Genomic DNA, 20,669 nt, shown 5'->3' on the forward strand with positions numbered 1-20,669 from the left:
CTAATGTTTCCTCATTGGGCAGATTATTGACCGCCAATGGCATGGACGTGGGAGGGCTAAGAGGCTCAGTCTGGCAGAGAATTTGTAAATGGATTGTTTTCATAGATCCTCCCATTTTGAACTGCACAGTTAACTATGTTGTCTTTTTAAAAGATATAGCAGGGAGAAACATTGCATTTCATCTGCTTATTTATTTAGTCTGAAGGACTAAATGGCCCCTTAGCCACATAAATTTAAATTGGCATTGAACACTTCTCCTAAATACTAAGAATTCACACTTAATTTGACTCTCCGAAGTAATTTAGACTCTCTGAAATATGCTCAATTAAACGTGTGTATCTTGTGTCCTGAAACCTTGGAGCTCCTGCTCAGTTAGCAGAGATATCTCACTGCATATTCATCAGTCAGGGTAATGGCTGTCCGGCAGACAAGCAGTCGTGCCCTTTTCAGCTTGGATGCGAGGCTACCCACAAACTGGGTTCGATTACAACTAACAGTCATCATGAAACTAAATCCTACAGTGAAAATGTATTATTGTACTGTTAGGGGAATTGGCATTGGTTAGGCTGTATTTTTAGTCATGCTGGCTCTTGTAATGATCCGATTACAGGCCTGCTTGCTCTATGGTTACCAAAACAAACACCCTGACATCATGTCATCGATAAGCAAATTGCAACAAGACTCATGTGGGAAGGCAGCAAAAGTCACTTTGCATTTGAAGAATTACAGCGACAGGAATTTAGACGCGTCCTCTAGCCAGGAATTTGTAGCTGAAAGTAGATTTATGGTAAGCGTGAAGCTAATTAAGGCTACATTCTGGCTTTGCCAAACAAGCGTCCTCCACCCGAACACCATTTCTCAGATGCTGTCGAACGTGCTTGACCTTCCACCGTCCACTTGTCTCCGTGACTGCATCTGTCTCCATTTGAAACGCTTCCTGCACCGGAGCCTTGATCTGTTTGCCAGTGATTTAGTGTTGTTTGTAAAAACTTTTTTTTTCCATCTGATCCAGCTGAACATTACTCATGTTCTCAATAAACATCCCTTGCTTTACTGCAGTGAGGAGCCCACCCCCATTTTCTTTCCTTTCCATTATTCAGGGCCAGATAATGAGTGTACGTTTGCAATGAGTGGCCAGAGTGATGTATGGCCATCTCGTGTGCTTGGCTTTACGCAGAGGTAGAGTTCCCAGCACTGCACTTGACTTGAATCATTTCCCCTGTTGAGAGAGAGTGTGCTCACTACCTGTCAGTCATCTGTCTTGCTTTGTCGGTTTCCTCCCTTCATTCATAGCCCTCATCTTCCTTTCTGGGCCTGCTCTGTAGTCTCTCATACAGTGCAGAGAAGCATAAAGCTCACCAGGTACTGATTGTATTTCTTTCACAGGGAGAGGCTATTGTCCACAAGCTGTACTTTGGGGATCAAAAGGTCAGAGTAATTGAAGAGTAATAAACAAGACTGATGTAGGACTCTGGTAGGAGCCTTTAAGTGGTAGATAATGGATGCACTGCTTCAACAAAAACATTTAAAACTTTTTGTTCTCATGCAGATGATTCAATGAAATGTTAATGTCTGTTCTGACAAGGCTGTTAGGTTTCACTTCCTATCAGCCCACTGCATTATTTTTGGAGATGATCGCAGTCCCTTCACACGTAAGGAAGAAGTGGGATTCCATTACTATTTTTACTCTGAAATGTCAGTGATTCAGAGAAGCTGAAAGTATTCAGATGATTCACAAATTTATGATGTGGGGACAGACTGTAAATGTACTGTATCCTGTCAATCTGATATGACTCACTCCATTTGCTCAAATGTAACTATTGCTCCAACACACACACACACACACACACACACACAACAAAACACTTGCTAATCACTCCTGCAAATAGCTTTGGAAACGCAATTTAATGTGAGTGATTTTCCGTTAAAATGTTAAACACTATGACTGTGTTTATCACGTTTAAAATTTGCATACCTTTTTAATGAAGTCCTTGTCTCACTAATCCGCCACCAATTAAATTAATTACACGGTGTACATTTAACTTGAAAAACATTTGTTCTGTGGTGTCAAAGCTCATGAGCAATTACACCGACACCAAGGCATGCTGGGAAATAAGATGAGGCACCTGATATGCTGTTAGCATGTGCAGGTTGCTTTATGTCTCTTATCTTTGATATTGTGTGTGTGTGTGTGTGTTTGTGTGTGTGTGTGCCCCATGAGGCCAGATAGATGGAAGGACAGGCACATAGAGATGGGGGATGGGTTGATAAATTCCAGCACAGTGGGCGAGCAGGTGAGAGATGCAGAACGTTATTTTTCTCCCCTCCGTCTTTTTTTTTTTTTTTTTTCCTCAGTGACAGGAGGTGACCTCTAGCTCGGCGATATGAAGAGAATGTCATGCAACATTACCCCTCTCTCTGCCCCAGACGCAGATGAAGTTTTATTTTTTTGTGCCAAGCTGTGGAGAGAAAACAATTTTTTGCTTCTTGATTAATGTGTGGTTTGTGGGCAGGCGGTACACAAGAATGCAAGAAAGCTGTAAAGAGGATTGGTATAAATTCTTGAGTCTCGGCTGTGCCACATGTATTAATCAGCCTGTTGACAGACTCAGGAGGACCACAGTGTCATGGGCTTCCTCCCTCAGGTTGTCTTGTGCGATCCTCGTTCATTGGCTAGCTGAACCCCCTGCTGATGCGACTGCCATTTCCTACACAGATTCTTCAGTTTGTTTATAGGAAATGAAAATGGAATCTTCATGTGGGAAAATCTTCAAGGCACGCCTTGAAAATGAATTTGAAAACCTTAAACGCTTTGTCTAATGAATCATTTTGATTTGATTTTTTTCTCCCATTGCCTCCACTTTTGTCTAGTTTTGTCACATATTCCATGCAGTTGACATCTTGAACATTGCAGTAACTCCAAGTGTGAACGTGGAGTTATGTGCAAACTCTTTCCACTTGAAAGTAAAGTCCAAGAACCTTCCCGTGGGGTAGAAGTCTTATAGGGAATTGTGAATTGCATTCCCACGGAAAGATTAGCCCGCTGACATATTAAACATGCAGCGGTTGGTCACTTTTTACATGCACAGCAGGTTTTATTTTTTATTAAAATATCCGGTGTGTTATATGCTGCATAGTTCATGACCAGTCCCCAGCAGGCCCCACCACTACAGTGCATGGACCTTCAGACAGTACTACTTGTTAGAAGCACACTGTAGCCTAATGGTTAATGTGCACACCACGGAACTGCAACGTCCTTGATTTGGACCTTTTGTTGCATGACTATCCTCTCACTCTCTCCACCCCATGTTTCCTTTCTGTTGTCAGGCTATGCAATAAAGGCTGAAATGCCATAAAAAAAGAAACTACTACTAGGTTTCTTGTCCCTGGGAAAGAGTCCTGCAGAGGAAATAGGCCCTTTGATTACCCAGCAAAGACTGTTTTCCAGCTGGGTGGGGCAGTTTGCATAACTGCTGTTAATTACCAGCTAAAGAGTACTCCCACCCCCATCTTAACTATTAATTACCTCACAGATCGCAATGTCAGATAAGAATACTGGTTCTCCATTTCATGCAAGACCAGTCCTTCTTTCACCACTATTCAGTGACAGACTGACAGACTAGTCAGTCTGTTGGGCATTTAAATGTTTTGTGGCTTATATGGGGTGAGAATGAACCTCATTCTCTAAAGCACACATCCATGCATTTCAACCAGCGACAAGACAAGGTTGGTGTTTAATGGTAGCAAATGTCAGATTTGACAGAAGGTCTCTCTAGTGGGAAGCTGCCAAAAGCTTGTCAAATCTGACACGTGAAAGGAAAGGTGACAAGAGGTTATGGTTTTGGACGGTGGTTGTTGCAGTCGACATCAGATGCCTGCACATGACCCTGGTGTTTATTTTAGTAGTTTCTTTTTTTTTTCCTGAGGGATGCACTGAGGCCTACAGGTAAACGATAGCACAAAGCAAGGGTAATAAATATGTTGAGCATTTACAGATGAATACATAGTGTGAAATATATCGGTATTCTGGAATAAACTGCAAAGTGATGAAAAACAAGTACATACAGTGTGTGGGTTCGTGTGCATCTGTGTCTGCGCACATGTCAGTAGAATTTGTTAAATGGAATCTGCTGCCTGGCTCATTAGAGAGCAATGTAAAACATATTACATTGTTTGCATTTGGTACCGCTCCGCTAAGTGTCATCTCAATACCTTTTGATGAGCGGAAACTGACAGAAGGTTCTTCGCATTGCACAGAGTGGGAGGCATATGTACAGTTATGTATAATGAACTTGTACATGCGTGCATGTAGGCTGCGGGTGGGTGGGTGGCGGAAGAGCTGGCATCTGAGCATCTGGAAGATTGAAGTTAACTCTAAACGAAAGACAGATGAAGCTGCGTTTTACAGCGGCAGTACATTACCCACTCCAGCCTGTCAGTTTCTCGTTGCTGTTTGATTATGAATTAAGCCCTGAACGCTTGACGTGAACAGAGACTCTGTTACAGGTGTGACAAGAGATAACTGATAATTCTCACATGCCCGTCAAGGCTCAAGGACGTCATACACAAAGAAGAAGCTATAAGACAAAAAATTAGCAGATGAGAAAATCACGGCATTTATGCTTATGACGTGTTTTTCATCACATGAATGAGCTACTATATTAAACTATTTGCACCTAACTTAGCATGATATGTAAATGGTGTTAAAACTCCCTTGGAGAAGTTGGTCGTTATTCTGTAGACACTGGCTGAAACAGACAGATCAATAGTCAATACTTTGATGGACAAATCTTTGCTGAGCTCTCAGACATCGATCCTTCTAGACAGTTATTAAATTATTTCATCCCAGCTTTGATGAGTGTTGGGCTGGACGTGAGGTAAAGCTTAGGAAACATGGAGGACATGTTTGGCTAAATGTTATGCCTGGCTTTTTTAGTCAAAAACTGCTGCTTTTCAGATTTCTTCTATTATCTAACAGTATTTCCTGGCATCCCGTCTGTGAGTGACTTCAGTTGTAAAAACACAGTTAAGCTGCATTGAAAATTGTTTTTGGAGCTTGACTATTACAGAAGTTCCAGACAGTGAACAGACATTCAAGCGCTGCCCTGTATTAAGAAGTGGCTGGTGAAAATCCACTGGGTATATCTAGTAGAGGTGTGCTGGCATGTCAGCCTTTACCTCTTGCATGAAACAGGGAGCTTCGCCAGCCCACAGGTGACTGCTGGTATGACTGAATCTGAGGCCAGTGGCGCCAAGGCTGGGCTCCGAGTTTTCCAGAAAATGATAAAAAGAAATGGCAGAATGCACTAGAGAAGTGTGATATCAATTGTGCACTTTCCCCCTCACTTCAGTGAGTGAGGTGAAATCCAGCTTGCTTAGACGTTTGTGTTCCTTCAGTGGTGAAGAAAAACAGTCATTGACTTGTGAAGCAAAAGTGTAAAATCAGTCTTTTGAATAACAGAAGTTATTCATGGCAAGCGATTGTATCTTACTTTCCAGGGTTGATTCAGGTGAACACATGGGGGAAAAAGGACAAAAACAGGGCAGGCGTTCCACTTGCTTGCTACAGTATGTAACTGTGGACCGCTGTTGGATCTGCAACATGCGTATTATCTCAAAGGTACCAATTGAAAACCTCCCCTGATTCAGTAACATTATTGTGCTCTGAAAACATCATACTGCTTACTCTAACTTTCCTCATCCCAGGGATCTCTCCCTCTCTTTGGCAAGAAGATGACGAAGGATTCTAGGTAGTGCACTTAAGAAAACAACAACGCAGCAATAAGAAGATATGAAGCTGTAAAGAAAGGGCAGTGAGTTTTACAGATCAAAAAGGACCAGAAGTGATGGAAATAAATGACATTTAATTGATAATCAATCAGGTAATGCAGATAATCGGGTCTCTCTCGGTTGTGATGTCATTAGATGCTTATGTCAGCTGTAAAAATAACCATCTAAAGATCAATAAAAAAAAAATCATTATGAAAAACTGGAACCTTGTGCCGCCAGGCTTTTCCTGTAAATCACCAGCATTTTATTTGGTCAGTCAGTTTTGATTTCACATAACATATGTCTCCAGTTGTATTTAACAGACTTTTTAAAACTCATGCTGCACAGCTGCAGTGAAGGTGGGAATGACTCTGGCCACTCCCCATAAAGGATTTGTCTCCAACATAGTATGATCGCTTGATGCATCCAGGTTGACTGCTGGTCTTCATTGATTGCTTCTTCCCCTCCAACTCTGTCTGTTTCATCTCCTACCCTCCTGGGCAAGTTCTGCAGTATTTCCCCATCAGTGGTGTGAAGCGGCACTGCGGCTGGAGCAGCTGTCACCGGCACAGCGGACACTCTTAATTGCCTCCCCTGGGGCAAGTCCCCTCGGTGTAGCAGAGCAGGGCGGGAACCGTGATGGCATGCCGAAGAGAAACAGAGCCCCGTGCAGGCCTGGTTTAAAAGCCACTGAACAAGCCTCTGGGCTACATTAGTGTGCTTTATTATTCAGCTGACAACTGGAAGAAAAAAGCCATTTTTAAGAACAGGCATGTCTTTGTCAATTAGTTTGTGTTAACTGACTTTCATGTTTAAAGAAGTGGGAGCAGTTATACTGTAAAATACTGTCTGTTTTGCTATCGATCATATTTAAAGTCCACCCCAGACTTAGCAACTTAACATGCAAACCAGCTAAAGGTATTGTCAAATTACAACAGAAGACATTTCGATATCAATAGCTAAACTTAATTAATGACATTGTTTGTATGGGATGGTGATGGGTGGTTGCCATGGTTGTTTTCCCTCATCTTCTAATCTGACTGCTGTTTCAGATATTGCATCCTTAGCGTCTTTAAGCTGGTTAAGACAGACATGTTGGAAATGCTTGTCGTTAGTAATAGCTGTTGTTTATACTAAGACAGCATATTCTGAGAGGAGTTGGTGTTTTCTGCCACCGATGCTGACCGTCACCCTTTGGCTTTATATATGTAGATTTCTGTAGCTTATATTACCACATGTAACACAATATACTAATGGGAATCTCCCAGCTCCACAGTTTCATAGACATTGCAGAAATCTTCTTTTTCTCTGTCTTGCTAGTTTTGCCATTAAAATGGACATCTGCTTTCTCCTCTCTCACTCTATCATTTTCATTCCATGCACCCCTGATATCCTTATTTTTCTTTATTTGTACCTTTTCCTCTCCATTTTCCATTTCTTTTTCCTTTCCTTTACACTACGATCCCTTACTGCACCATACTACTTTCATTCTTTATCTTTTTAATTGTCTCTTCTGCTCCAAAAAGAGGCTTTATGTTTATTATTCTGGTACCCTCATTAAAGCTAATTTCAGTTCCAGCACTGACTTTTCCGATGCATTTCCTCTCACTCCTGCAAACAAATAGAAGCGAGGTCCTGTTTCTCCTGCTTTTAATTGAAATGTGAGTTAACAGAAGTCAAGATGGATGGATGAAGGAATGAAAGAAGAACAAATTAAATGTGGGATGTTTCGAGGGGATCGCCTTAGTACCAGAAAGCATTGCCAATCACACTAATGGCTATATCTCAACCTAACTCTGACACGGCCTTTTTGGCAAGTACTGTGTTTAAGGATATCTTATTTTCTCAAATGTATTCAGCAAGTATTGGTGTCAGAGTGGTGTCTGGGGTCTGTACGCTTTATCAAAACATATTTACTTCCTCATGTCATTTACTTTACATGGAGTTACTTTGAGTTCTGACAGAAACATTTGGTGCAATATAAACAAAAACTGATATCGTTAAGAAAAATGTCACCTTAACAGTTGTAGGAAGAGAGCCATTCCAACAATAGAACAGAGCTTGGTGTATTAGCTAATGATCAGCATCCACTGGTCTCTTAAATGGTACCCAATTAGCGCTGAGTAGTGAGGAAGAAGCAACTTTACAGTGTGATATTTTCATAGCCCCCGGTTCCCTGGCATTTCGAACTGATTTGTTAATTAAAGTAAGGTGGGGGGTAAGGGGGTGATTGACCTTTTAGCTCAATTTGTTTCCAAGCCGCTGCTGGATCGGGGGTGTGTTTCCTTTTTTTCCCGTTGAGTAACCGAGCGAGGAGAGAGGGCTGCACCCTCGGGTATCCTGCAGTCTGAATTACACAGTCACTGGGCCTAGTTGTTTGTACATGTGCAAACACACACACACACACACACACATTCATAGCACAGCAACAGATTTATGCATCCGTGTCTGTTCTTGTTAGCAAACAGTGCATACACAGCAGGTGTACACCTGCTCCGACGCACCTGTATTTAAAAGGCACAACACGTAGCTGTTGTGGCAGCAACACAAACACAGAACAATGTGCCTATAGAGTAAATCGTCAAGAATATGTGACAGTAGAGAGTTTATTGGGCCAACACTGACAAACTGGATTTTTCTGACAAAAATTTTGTTGTGATAGCAGTTGTAGACTTACTCAGCTACAAAAAGGTTTTTGCTGACAGTGTGTCTGGGAGGTGCCCAAGATAGAAGCCAACCAACAATGGATTTAATCCAGGGATATACTATGACCAGTGAGGTGGAAAAATGATGCCTCCTTCTTATATGCACTATAGAAAAAAACATTGCAAAGGAAAAATGCAGGAAGGAAAATGCACTGAAAGACCTCTGTAATATTGCAAACGTGCGCCTCTCTGATTGGTTTTTATTGTCAGCTATTATTACTTTACAGCTCTTAAATGTACAAGAACACACAAGAGAACTGATAACAGGCACTAATCTTGCCATCGCTCTGGTCCTCGGCTGTGCTCACTTACAATCAAGCAGTGTAGCACTGCTTCAACATTCGCATTGCATGGTTACCCGAATATCTATCTACTGTTAAAGAAAATGTCAGATTAAAAAAATGAATTAATATGGATCACTCTAGGCACTTTTCTAAATGTGTTTCTAAGGTCACTGAGGTTGCAGGACTTGAGAACATTTGACTGAGTAAGCTGCTGTGTGTGGACTACACCATATGCACTTCACTTTCAATATTTTTGATAATCATGTGACTAAAGGCGGCACAGTGGTGTAGTGGTTAACACTGTTAACCTCACAGCAAGAAGGACTCTGGTTTGAATCTACAGGTCGGCAGGGTGCGGAGTTTGCATGTTCTCCCTGTGTCTGCGTGGGTTGCACATCAGGTCAATTGGTGACTCCAAATAGCCCATAGGTGTGAGTGTGTGAGTGTCTGTATGTCTGCCCTGCCCTGGACCGGTGACCTGTCCAGGGTGTACCCTCCCTCTTGCCTGATAATAGCTGGGATAGGCTCCAGCCTGACCCTTGAGTGGGCAAGTGGATGGATGGATGTGACTAAACTAAACCATTCAGCCAAACATGACTCATGACTATATTAGCCAAAATCTACCTTAAACACGAAATACCCCTCATGTGGGTGTTTTGTTAGCAATTAGCATTTTTATGCCTCTGCCAGTGAGGGTGCAATGTGATGGAAAGATTGGTGGAGATTGTCGTTGCTTTTGCTGTTGTCTGGATTTTGATGCACACCATTTTGATGCACAGAAAATAAACAGGACAAGAACATTTTGTCATGCAGAACTGGCAAGCATGGTGTGAAACAGGACTAGCCAAGATGACCAAACATTGTGTAAAGTCAGTACCAGATGATGCAAACAGTGTTTTCTGTGCCTGACAGAAGATAAATCTTCTTGTAGAAATTCCTTTTAGAGAAATTCAGTTTGTCAGTGTTGGCCTGATACTATATATACATACATAGTAAATAATAAATGTTGGATTTAATCTGGCCCAGTAGGTGTGCTCCATTCTCTGGCTGGTCTTCAACTGCTGGGTCAGTTGCTCATTATCTACATGTATACCTCAGCTTGTCAACTACCTTTTCAAGCTGAGTCATGCTTTGTCAAGGATGGTTAATCTATGTGGATAATGATGACATTTGTGTCACTGTATACCGGTTCATTCATAAATCCACCTCTAGAGGAAGATGTGAACTAAATTTGTAATGTGTCTGAATATGGTATAGCAGAATATGAACACTGTCACTATGTCTAAATATATATGGACCTAACTGTATGACCCCAACCATTAAAAACACATAAGCAAAAGAGAGACATGTTGTCTTCTTGCATATAGGATCCTTCCCCAGAGACCACCCTGTGTGTTAGAGAAGAACCTACATTGTCCTGAATTTACAGTCCTGCTGAAAAACAGCGGTAGAGAAGAGTAAGAAGGCAGCCAAAAAAAGAGGAAGAATTGGCAGTTACAGTTAAACTATGTGCAAGATGAATGAGAATCGACAGTGGAAGTGAGTAGGCACAGGCAGTAACCTTTAGGTTAGAAAAGGCTTGGTTGTGACAGAGGAGAAAGAATACCACTGTTATCTCTCAGGGGAGAGGACCCAAGGCACAAACTGTTTTCAGCTCGTGTGTGCAGTGACCAGCATTAGCAGAATCTGATCTATCTGGGTAGCTCCCAGTAGGGCTGTATGAATGTCAGAGTATTGCTGTAAAAGAGCAAGCATGCTCAGTTGACTGTCCCTGCATAGATAAATATTTAACTAGACCTAAGGTCTACAGCCCACTAGCAGCTCCTTGGAGGTTTAGTGGTTAATTATATCCAACATTATGAAAGTATTGTGCCAGATGTTGCCATTATTGTAGTTCCAACTACAAGTAGTATACAATGAACCCTTACCACCCAACCAAACTTGAATAATTGAAGGAGAAAAAAAAAACAAAACTTAAAAACCTAAAAAAAACTAGGTTTAAAAAATAATAACCATTTCTCTACTAATAAACCGGGAGTGGATCCAATGACGCCACTCAGAGCAGCAGAATAGGGACGTAATGTCTTAAGTTGTAATTACTGCTGTCTGAAAACATCTAGTGCTCAGTTCTCTTGCCCTGCAGTTATTCCAAAGATGCCTGATCTCAATGCCACCCATCATCTTATCAACTTTCCTATTCTGTCAAACTGTGACAATTGGCCTGTGCACAACTAGGGTTCATGGGAAATTGTGTTTATAAGGGCTGGGTCTTATTGTTAAACACCTTTAATGTTCAGCAGCAAAAAAATGATTCTATTTTTTTACCTAGATTTTTTGCTTGCCTTGTACCTCACATGTAATTTGCTTTGGATAGAAGCATCTGTCATATGACTAAAAAAGTCAAAAAGCTAATATAGACTTCAATGTGGAAGCACAACTGTGCTCTGTAAACATCATGGAAATGTAAATGGTGATAAAGGGACAAAATGTAATCGAAACACTGTGATACAGTACATAAAGCCAGTAGTTTTTGGGATTGTAGATATCTTCCAGTTCTTTCTATCAATTAAGTGTTGATCTTGGTTAAATACGACCATACAGTGGAAGTAGACAGAATGTCAAGTGGGTTATCTTAGTTGAAGGTCATCTATGGAAGCATCAATATCAGTACCAGAATCTATGAAGTCTCCTGAAGCCAAACTACTGACAAGGTGAAAAAGGGCAAATAACACAAGACTGTGTGTTTGACAGTAACTATAGCAGGGGTAGGAATTAATTGAGAGAAAAATGCCTCCAACGACTCCATATCAATGAAATGACAATGTCTGCTCCCACATACTAACATGCAAATCCACCCTAGGAACACTGACTATTGTAGACATTGTAGCACATGTTCACTCACATAAAGCACAAACGCTGCTGCACATCACCCCAAGAGTGCAAGATGGATCATCTCAGTCAAGACCTTAGACATTTCTATTCATGCCACCTCTCTCTATAGACACTAATGGATTTTCCCTGCAGCACATCTTTATTGTCTAATGCACAATAATGTCTCAGATGTTTTATGAGCTCAACCTAGGAAGCAGACAGAAGAAAGTAATGCCAAGGCTGATCGATGGCTAGGTAGTTGATGGATCTAACCCTATGGAACGGAAAGGTTGATGAGGGAGATGGAGAAAACACAGAGCTGTAGAGCAGAAAGCTACATTAGATGCCTAATGCTGTTCTGCAGACAGACATCTAGGCTTAATGCATAGGATAAGGATGGTTGTATCTTATCTGTGGTGAATTATAAATATGGAAAAGTGGGACTGACTTGCATTCTTGGATGGATTTGGACAGAAATAAGCCCAAGGGTCTCTTACTTTATGCTGACATCAGCTATTTACACACTATCATTATTGTTACCACTGATTTTCACTTTTGCTGGTGTCTGTGTAGAGTAGTAACAGAGTGTAGTGGTGTGTGAACAAGATAGGTAATAAAATACATAAAGGTTTTGTGATCTCATCAGTAAAATTGAAATTTTGCAATTCTGATACAACACATAATGAAAAAAACAAATATGATCTAAAGAGGACAAATTTAGATCCGTCCATCCTGGTTCAGAATCACTTTGTACAGAAAAAGATGTTAGTTCAGCAGTGCATAGCGTGAAGGCATGGTTCAGCGTTCCAGTGGGACTGGATCTATACCTGTCTCTTTATGCCTGCAATGCTTGGCTGCACTAAGCGCCCACCAGCGACTTCTGCTGGGAGTCAAATCTGTAACTGTTCGATGTTACAGAGAAAGAAAGACGAGCACAGCCAGAAGTTCATGAGAAAGAGGCAAACACACAAACACCCTTAACATATCCTTATACAAACAAGCAAGCAAATGGCTGTGGATGTTGGAAAATAAGCTGTTTTAATGTTTCCACTTTAGAACAGCGTATCACAACCAGGTCTGTCAAATTCTGCATCATTCACCTATGTAAAAATATTAGTATCACAGTGTAGAAGTACACTGTACATGTACAAGTAAAATAGAAATACCTCAGAACTTTTATTACTTAGGTAAATGTCTTTCCACAACTGGACAATACACAGTTCCATATAATATTTGAATCCTTCTTTCTCTAAGACTATCATCTCTGTCCATCTTTTGCAATTCATACTATCAAAAATACAGTGCATAGTGCAGGGACGATGCTGCAGTTTTCTTTAAACATGGAGTCTTATTTCAGTACTGATGGTGGTAATCACTAAGGAAATGTTGTCAGACCTAAGGCCTTGATTATTCCAAAAGTGAAATAAAAGCCAAAACATACAAAATGAAGCCCATCTGCAGCCATTTTAAAATATTGAATTATGAAAACATCCACAGGTCTGGACTAGCTTCAAGGAAAACAAAGATAACCTTTGACTGCGGATGGATCAAGTCATTGGCCTTACCTACAGATAAAGTTTCACTCAGCACTTTTTACCAGTTCAGTAGAGGACTTTAGACGGTGCGATTATTAAACTTAGTTTGGGTTGTCTCTTAGCTTCAAGGCTTCGCAAACTTGGCCCCCTCTTCCTTTCTGAAGTCCACATCAGGGCGCCTGCAGCCTTCACAGTCACTGGTCTATAGCCAGCCAATCCTCTTAGCACCAGGAAGAGGATCTGTCTTTAACCCAATGCTGATGTTCGCAGCATGAGACCTGTCAGATGTGTGCGAGGTGGAAGTGTGGATGTCTCTAAGAGGCTAGGTTTCTTTTTGAATATAAAAAATGGGTGGGTCTCAAAGGGAATGGGATTTTTAAGTCATTGCCAGCTCAGTATACTAATTATTAAAGTCACATTCATTCTTCATGGATAAGGAATGTGTACTTTATGTGAAGGTCTGCAAGGCAGGGGTCTTAATCAGTCTTATCAGTGCAAACCACCGCATAGTGAGTGCTGATGATGTTCATGCCATTGTCCAGCCAAATGGTTAAGCCCACCACCACTTACGCCAGCATTTGCGACACAGTTAACTGAATAATGATAATGATCAGGGGTCGGCTGGATTTTTATTTATTCTAATGCTGGTCAACACTCAACAATCCATCTCTCTTGTCATTTGGCTGCCAAAGTCTTTGTGTGTTCATGGTTGCTTCTTTGTCTGAGTGTGTCAGATGATTAAAGTGCCTGTTTTATGCCAGTGTAGTAACAGCAATTATCACTTTTTTGGGGGGAAAAGAATAGATTGAGTCTCAGGATAGCTTGGACAGAGCTCACGAAACACACATACACACCCATTTGGAGGGTGAGAGGTGGGACGTCTTAGGGAATAGGTGGGTGTGTGTTACATGGAAAGATGTTCTGTTGTATATTCATCAGTGTCATCCTTGTTGCCTGTTTGATTAATTCTTCAGTGAAAGAGAGAGATGGGTAGAAGCAGAAATAAATGAGGTAGAAATGGTGGAAGAAAGACAAAGGGAAAATGGAAAGGTAGCAAAACAAACAAACTGGGATCTGAATTCAGCATCTGTGAGAAATAGTGGCATTGCCAAGGGAATTTAACAGAGTGGGTAAATAAAGTCTTTGATGATGTAGAGGAAGTCATCTTTGCAATAATATTCCCCTGTATAATGTTAAAATGAAAGAACCGTGGCCTTAGTCCAGCAAGATAAATTCAGAAAGAGACTGGGTAAATGCAGAGTGTAATAGTTCTTATAGATTCTGACTCACTCAGAAAATACTTTCCTTTCATTGGGATCCATTTTACCATCACTCATTGTTATTTCAGGAGCAGTAGGGTGAATCAAATATAAGCTGGAGGTGGGCATGCGGCTGCGAGAGTCTGAGAGTTAGTGTGTTTAAAGTCCTTCGATAAAGGAGGGGAAGCACAAAAAAGAAGAGATTGCCTCTAATGTCTACTGCACCATGTTGCTCTGCTCGAGAAATACCTTTCATACACCTGTGTAACACACACTAGACCTGCATATTTCATAAGTGTTATGTTTATTTTATCCCACATGTATTTCCAGCTTTGTATCATCTTGGTCCAACCCTCCTGAGCCACTATATGGCCTCAGTTTCTTCCTGTGATCCTTTATCTGTTATTGCCTTCTCCTCATTTACCCCTATTACTTTCCTTATGCTATGTGTCACATTTACATTTAGTTATTCGGCAGACGCTTTTATCCAAAGCGACTTACAAGGGTAAGCATAAGGAGGTCTTGCCTAAGGACCCCTACTGGAGCTGGGATTCGAACCACATTAATTAGTTAACTGCATCCACAGACATCACAGGAACAAAACGTCTAAACTTGGCAGCTACACAGTGGACATTAGCAACGATTAAGTCAAACCTTTGGAGAACTTGTATAAAGTCAGGGGGCATCCGGACTTGAACCAGAGACCTCTTGATCTGCAGTCAAATGCTCTACCACTGAGCTATACCCCCACTGACTGTCATGTGAAGATATATGTATTCTGTTCATTGGTGAAATGTCCAAAGCAGAGGTTCCCAAACGTGGTTGTCAAGAGCAGTGGGTTGGGCTAGCGGGAAATCAAGCAGAGCATACTTGATCCACTGCCCTACGTAGTGGATGATTAAGACTTGTTAAAATGTAGTTCAACAAGTTTTCCAAAGTACAGAAAATATTGAAACATGGGCTGTTGGTGCCTTAACCAACCAATTCTGTCATTTTCTCAGTGTGTACAGTTTGTGAAGTTGTTTCTGTCACTCCTTTGATTCACATCTAAAGTGTTCACCAGCCAGCTGTATTGTGCTGCCATTTCAAACTGTCACCTTGTGACAATGCGGGTTTAACATCATAGGCGAGAATCGAGCTAATGTCTCATTCAAGTCTAATTCTTTGTCACAGTCTCATTCATGTCATTGAAGTTTCCTCCATCATGGGACGATGTTAACACTACAACAACAAATCCTGTTTTTAGCATCAGTTTCCCTCTTACTAGACTACAACAGAAGGCAGCACTGCAGTCTAGCAGAGCAATGTATCGTCCTTTATGTGCATACATGGCTCTTGTATTATCTCTGATTTTCAGCCATGCACACTGTTTCCTGACATATCCAGTTGTGGTGATCTGTCTCATGTGTATGCAGGATGCTGGAGGTGAAGCAGCACTTTTTTAAGCTCAAATAACTTTACAACTTATTCAGAGGATAATGTTTTAATTGTCAATAAAATATATTTGTGCCATAGATCCATTTAACAGTGCTAGAATTTTGAATATTTAGATATCAGCTGTTTTTTAAAGAGTGGATATCTTATTTTGGAACTTTCTTTAATCTCTCTCTAGCTAAAAGATATGCATATAGACTCTCCATTTTCTATTTTCATCTATTCACACCACTGTTAACAGTCTCCCCACCACCCGTGCCAAAGAGTGCATGTGGTTTTGTTGCGACCGCTGCATTGCTCAGGGGCCATTAATTTCCAAGCTGGGCTTAACGCACTTGCCGCGCTGTGGGGAAGATGACATGTATATGTATGAGTTTTCAGGGGCTTGGAAAGAAGCAAGCAAGCTAGAGAGGGAGATAAGGAAAAAGTGAAGGGAAGGCAGCCACTAGAAAGAAATGATAGGAATGGAAAAGGTGATGGCAGAAAGAAAAGATGGAAGAGGAGGCGCTGCAAAAGTCTAGTGGGGCAAAGAAACAAGAGCAACTCCAGGTTAGATGCAGCATGAACTAAGATTGATTACAAACATTTTTAATACATAATAGACTGCTTAGCAGTTTATTATCTCTGTACTTTTTAGAAAACAGTTTTGTATTTTCTCAAGATTCCAGTCCAGTACATTTATAAATGTGTTTCAGGATTGTATCCAATAAGATATATCTGCATTGAAATCATTATTTAGCACACTGTTAAGGATGGATGCCCATTATATGAACAACTACAGGTAACCACTGCCACTAATATTAGTATTCACCACCCACTGCATTGTCACATTTCACCTATTCTATGTCTCACATTCAATGAAAAACCTGTATTGTTAATTCATAGCATGTTCTGTTGGACATAGAGGAAAAAACACAAATGTCAATGTCACCTGACACTGAATATGTATATAGACTACATATGCTCATTAGTTCTACCTTGAGTCTAAAGAAATGAAGGCTGCAGAGAAAAGAATCCAAATCAAAACCAGGCGGAGATGTCACATCTTTTGTTGTTTCCAACTCCCTGGTGGATTTTTTTCATTTTCCGTTCTCGATCCACCCTTTCAGCGGATGCTGAAGAGATGGTGGATGCAAGTATGGAGATATGTGAAGACATCATTCAATATTTCACACATGCTGTATTTCAATCTCGGCTGCTCTATCTTTTCTCCTCCTTGTGCTTTTGGTCCATTTTCATATCATTTCTCTGTATTATTTCTCCCCCTCCTTCACCCGTGCACTCAGGGCTCTCATTAACCTCGAACCCAGGCTGCAGGGCGGGGGTCATTCTGTGCCTTGCTGCCAGTCAAATACTGCCACCCTCCCCCTGCTTGGGTTACAGGCCCTCCCACGCCTGCTGCTCCAGCTCCTGGCACAGGATTTCTTGCCTAGTCTGCTCAGGCTTCAGAGCGGCGAAACTCTCCAACCATGATGCAAATTAACAGTGACAAGGATCTAATTCACCACTGAAAAACTCCTCTCTGTTTTTGTGGGGTCCCCTGATCATTCCTGCTTTTATGCTTTCTTTGTTTACTGCTGGTTTACTTACTGAGTTTAGAATAGATTTTTATTCCATGCTTAAATAGTTTTTTATTGTGCACGTTCACAGTGAAAAATTGGGCCAAACTAGAAACAATGCTGGAGAATATTAGAAATATTGATTTGATATGTTTATATGCATTGTGTTTATATTGGTAATATGAACAGTGTTGTTTTTAAAAAATTGCACCACAGACCTTCGGGGCTTCTTGAAAACTCACAATCCATCTACGTGTGTATACTGTATAGGTTTATGTGCCGTGCATTTTAGCTATCGCTTCACGGAGATGGAAACACAGCTGTGTCCTGCCCATAATAATTTAAAGGGTCAAAATACATATTTTCTCCTTTTGCCCAGAGGGGTGTCTATCAATGCAAATATTATTTGCTCAAGTTTTGAGATGTCTAAGATTTCCCCTGCCGCCCAAGTAAGTTTATTTTTCTCTTTTTATTAAGTTCTTGGTTAGCCTTTCAGATGGGGTTTCTGTCTTTGTCAGTTTGATTTATTTTCTTTCTTTTTCTCATCTATTCACTGCATGTACCTGTTCACTGTAGGTTTAGCATGTGCAGTGAGATGTAAAGCAAGTTCGGGAAACTGTTGCAAGTTCTATTTAACTAGGATGAGGAGGGAAAAAATACAAAGAAGCAAACACAAATGAGAGCGGGCAGACTCTGCCCAGGTTGTCATCTGCGCTCACTCAAGGTCTGAATTTCCACTTGCACTCATCCCTTTGCTGCTTCTCCCATATCTATCCATCCTTATCTCTACTGAGTCCAATAATTTCCTGAGAAGGACATGAGCCCAGTGACTTGTGTTGTGCAGGACTATTTTTCAGACCCATGCCAACTTTGCCCCGCTCTTGCCACCATGTCAGCTCTTTCTTCCAAATGGCTGCTTGTTTTTAAGGCTGCACAGCCTGCCTGTTCAACCACGTTAGAAAGGCACCTGCTGAGGCTGGGAATGGAGAAAGGTGGAAAGGAAAGTAATGGCCCAAGCCTTGACACGGGTTTGGCACACCAGGTCAGGGTGGCTTTAGTGTAGATGGGACCAAGAATAGCCCCACAGATGCTGTTACCCGTCAGATTGCTTTTGGCAGCCAAATCTCCAGGAGCCCAGCTGGGCATCTGGATGCTTACACAGCCATGCAGGGGATTTTCGGAACTACAGGTGTGCTGAGAGGTGTTGGCTTGTCTGCAGACAGTGTGCATTATGGTGTATGTGTGCTTTTCACCTGCCTGACTTGTGTTGTTTTCCTCCTGATTCTCTACTTCACTGAAGTTTTTTGTCAAATCCTCTAACTTTTAGGTAGGACTTCTATGATGTTGCTGTCATACACTATTTAATTGGGACCTGCTTCTTTATGTGCATGCACAAGATACTGCTTGTATTCGTGCTGTTATTGGCATCTTCTCTCTTGTTTAGTTTTATATTTCCCCAAAGTTTGTTTTGATTACAGTTTAATAAAAACCTAAAGCGCAGATACTGTAGCATTACCAGAGTTTGCTCCAGGCATGATTTAACAGCAGCTTATGGTAATGCAGTCATCATCTTTTTCTCTGTATGGAAATGACCTAAACATTGCCGTCTGAAAAGTTATTTTAAAAACCGTCTCTTCGGAAAAACACATTTAAATTATCCATTACACCTACTGGAGCTTAATCTCTGTATGAGCTTTCAATTTAAATTATCTCCGAATGATATAAACAAACAAGCGAGCAAATAGATGAATAAATAAACACATAAACATATAAATAGATAAATATCTTCTCGGCTCATTAGCATTTTTCATCTTTACCCCCTGTGTAGCCACAGAGCTCTTCATCCAGTCCCCATCTTTTTCCAATTAACCTCGGGTGAAGTTGCTCTGCCATATGGAAAGATGCACGAAACAGTGAAAGGTGATGAACCCTCGACCCCCTCTAGCTCTTCCGTTTGAGGAGAACCTCACTCCCCCTCACGCAGACACACACTTGTTATACCTGTGTATAGATCAATGACAGCCACGGGAGCTGGTATCATTGAAGGCAAGCAACACACGTCCTTTCATGTGTCCAATTAGTGGCACAGACACCTCCTCTACAAAAGCATACCTGTTATAGCCAGGGGGGGTGTATGAGGAGGCATGAGTGGATATCCCGTTGCTGTTTTGTGCAAGACTATTTCTCAAAAAGCATCTCTCCTTGACCAACTTCACTACAATCCATGTATAATGCATTCAAAGTTGTTAGAATACTAGAATGTTTTTCTTGTGGACTTGAAAAATCAGTTTTATTGTTAGACATATCGCTTGTTTTGTTGAATGCAGCCCAGCGCAGATGAGTAAATATTCATGTCATCTCCTTTATTGATAGATAATTTACCTGCTTGTTAGTACCTGTAACAGCGTGAGATGGGGTTGAAACCTCCATCTTTTTTAGCTATAGATTTTTGAGGGAAAATCTATAGCTACCTCCAAACCACATCTCTTATTAAAATTCAATGAATATCCTCCTGTTCATGCCCTGTAGTTTATTTTTCACAGTCTGGAAGATGTTGGTCTGTTAATACAAAGGCGGCGTCTCTCGCTACCATCACTGCTAAATGTAAACAACGTCTCTGCGCTCATGAAATAACCACAATTTCAGATGGCTTTTCCCTGGAGATTATGTTTAGTTTTAATCAAACACTACGCTTGTCAAGAGTTGTTGGATTTTTTAAATTCTCAGTTTGCTGACTTGAAAAAAATAGTTTAATAAGTTTAATAAATTTGAGACTTGGGGAGACCACAGTTGTGGGAAGCTGTCTTGAGAATTCAACAGAAGTATTACTAGGAATTTCCAAGTTTAATTAATCACAGTTCATCACGGTATATATCAGCTTATATATTCACATGCAGTATATGCTTCAGGATAGAAATCTCTTCCACAGTTTGTGTTTGATGCAGACAGACCATGGACACACAGGGAGAAGGCACAGTCACAGCATTTTAAAAATATGGATCTTTGCTGCAGGAGAAGTAACGTGCATGCAGGTGGCCACAGATACCTAACACAAACACAAAAATACCACCTACAGTATATAGATGCTGTGCAGTGCTACAAGTTATTACCTTCGTAGTCATTATTTCATTCATTTGAGTTTTATAGAGAACTGTAGAAATGTTTCTTCGCAAGACTAGTTCCAGCATAGTTTCTCCTGGGGGACATTCTCGTGGACACTGGAGGAGAGATAGTATTAGCGACATGATAGAAA

The 20,669-nt window shown here is 41.0% G+C and overlaps 1 protein-coding gene and 1 non-coding gene across 2 annotated transcripts in view; one reads left to right on the top strand and one right to left on the bottom strand.

Moving 5' to 3' along the window:
- Positions 1 to 20,669, top strand: part of nrxn2b (neurexin 2b) — a 493,790-nt gene that overhangs the window by 321,997 nt on the left and 151,124 nt on the right. The window lies entirely within an intron of this gene.
- On the bottom strand, positions 15,101 to 15,172 carry trnac-gca. The gene has a single exon. It is a non-coding gene; the product is annotated as a tRNA-Cys (tRNA).

The sequence above is a fragment of the Anabas testudineus genome, chromosome 18, assembly GCF_900324465.2.
Source record: "Anabas testudineus chromosome 18, fAnaTes1.2, whole genome shotgun sequence".
NCBI classification, from domain to species: Eukaryota; Metazoa; Chordata; class Actinopteri; order Anabantiformes; family Anabantidae; genus Anabas; species Anabas testudineus.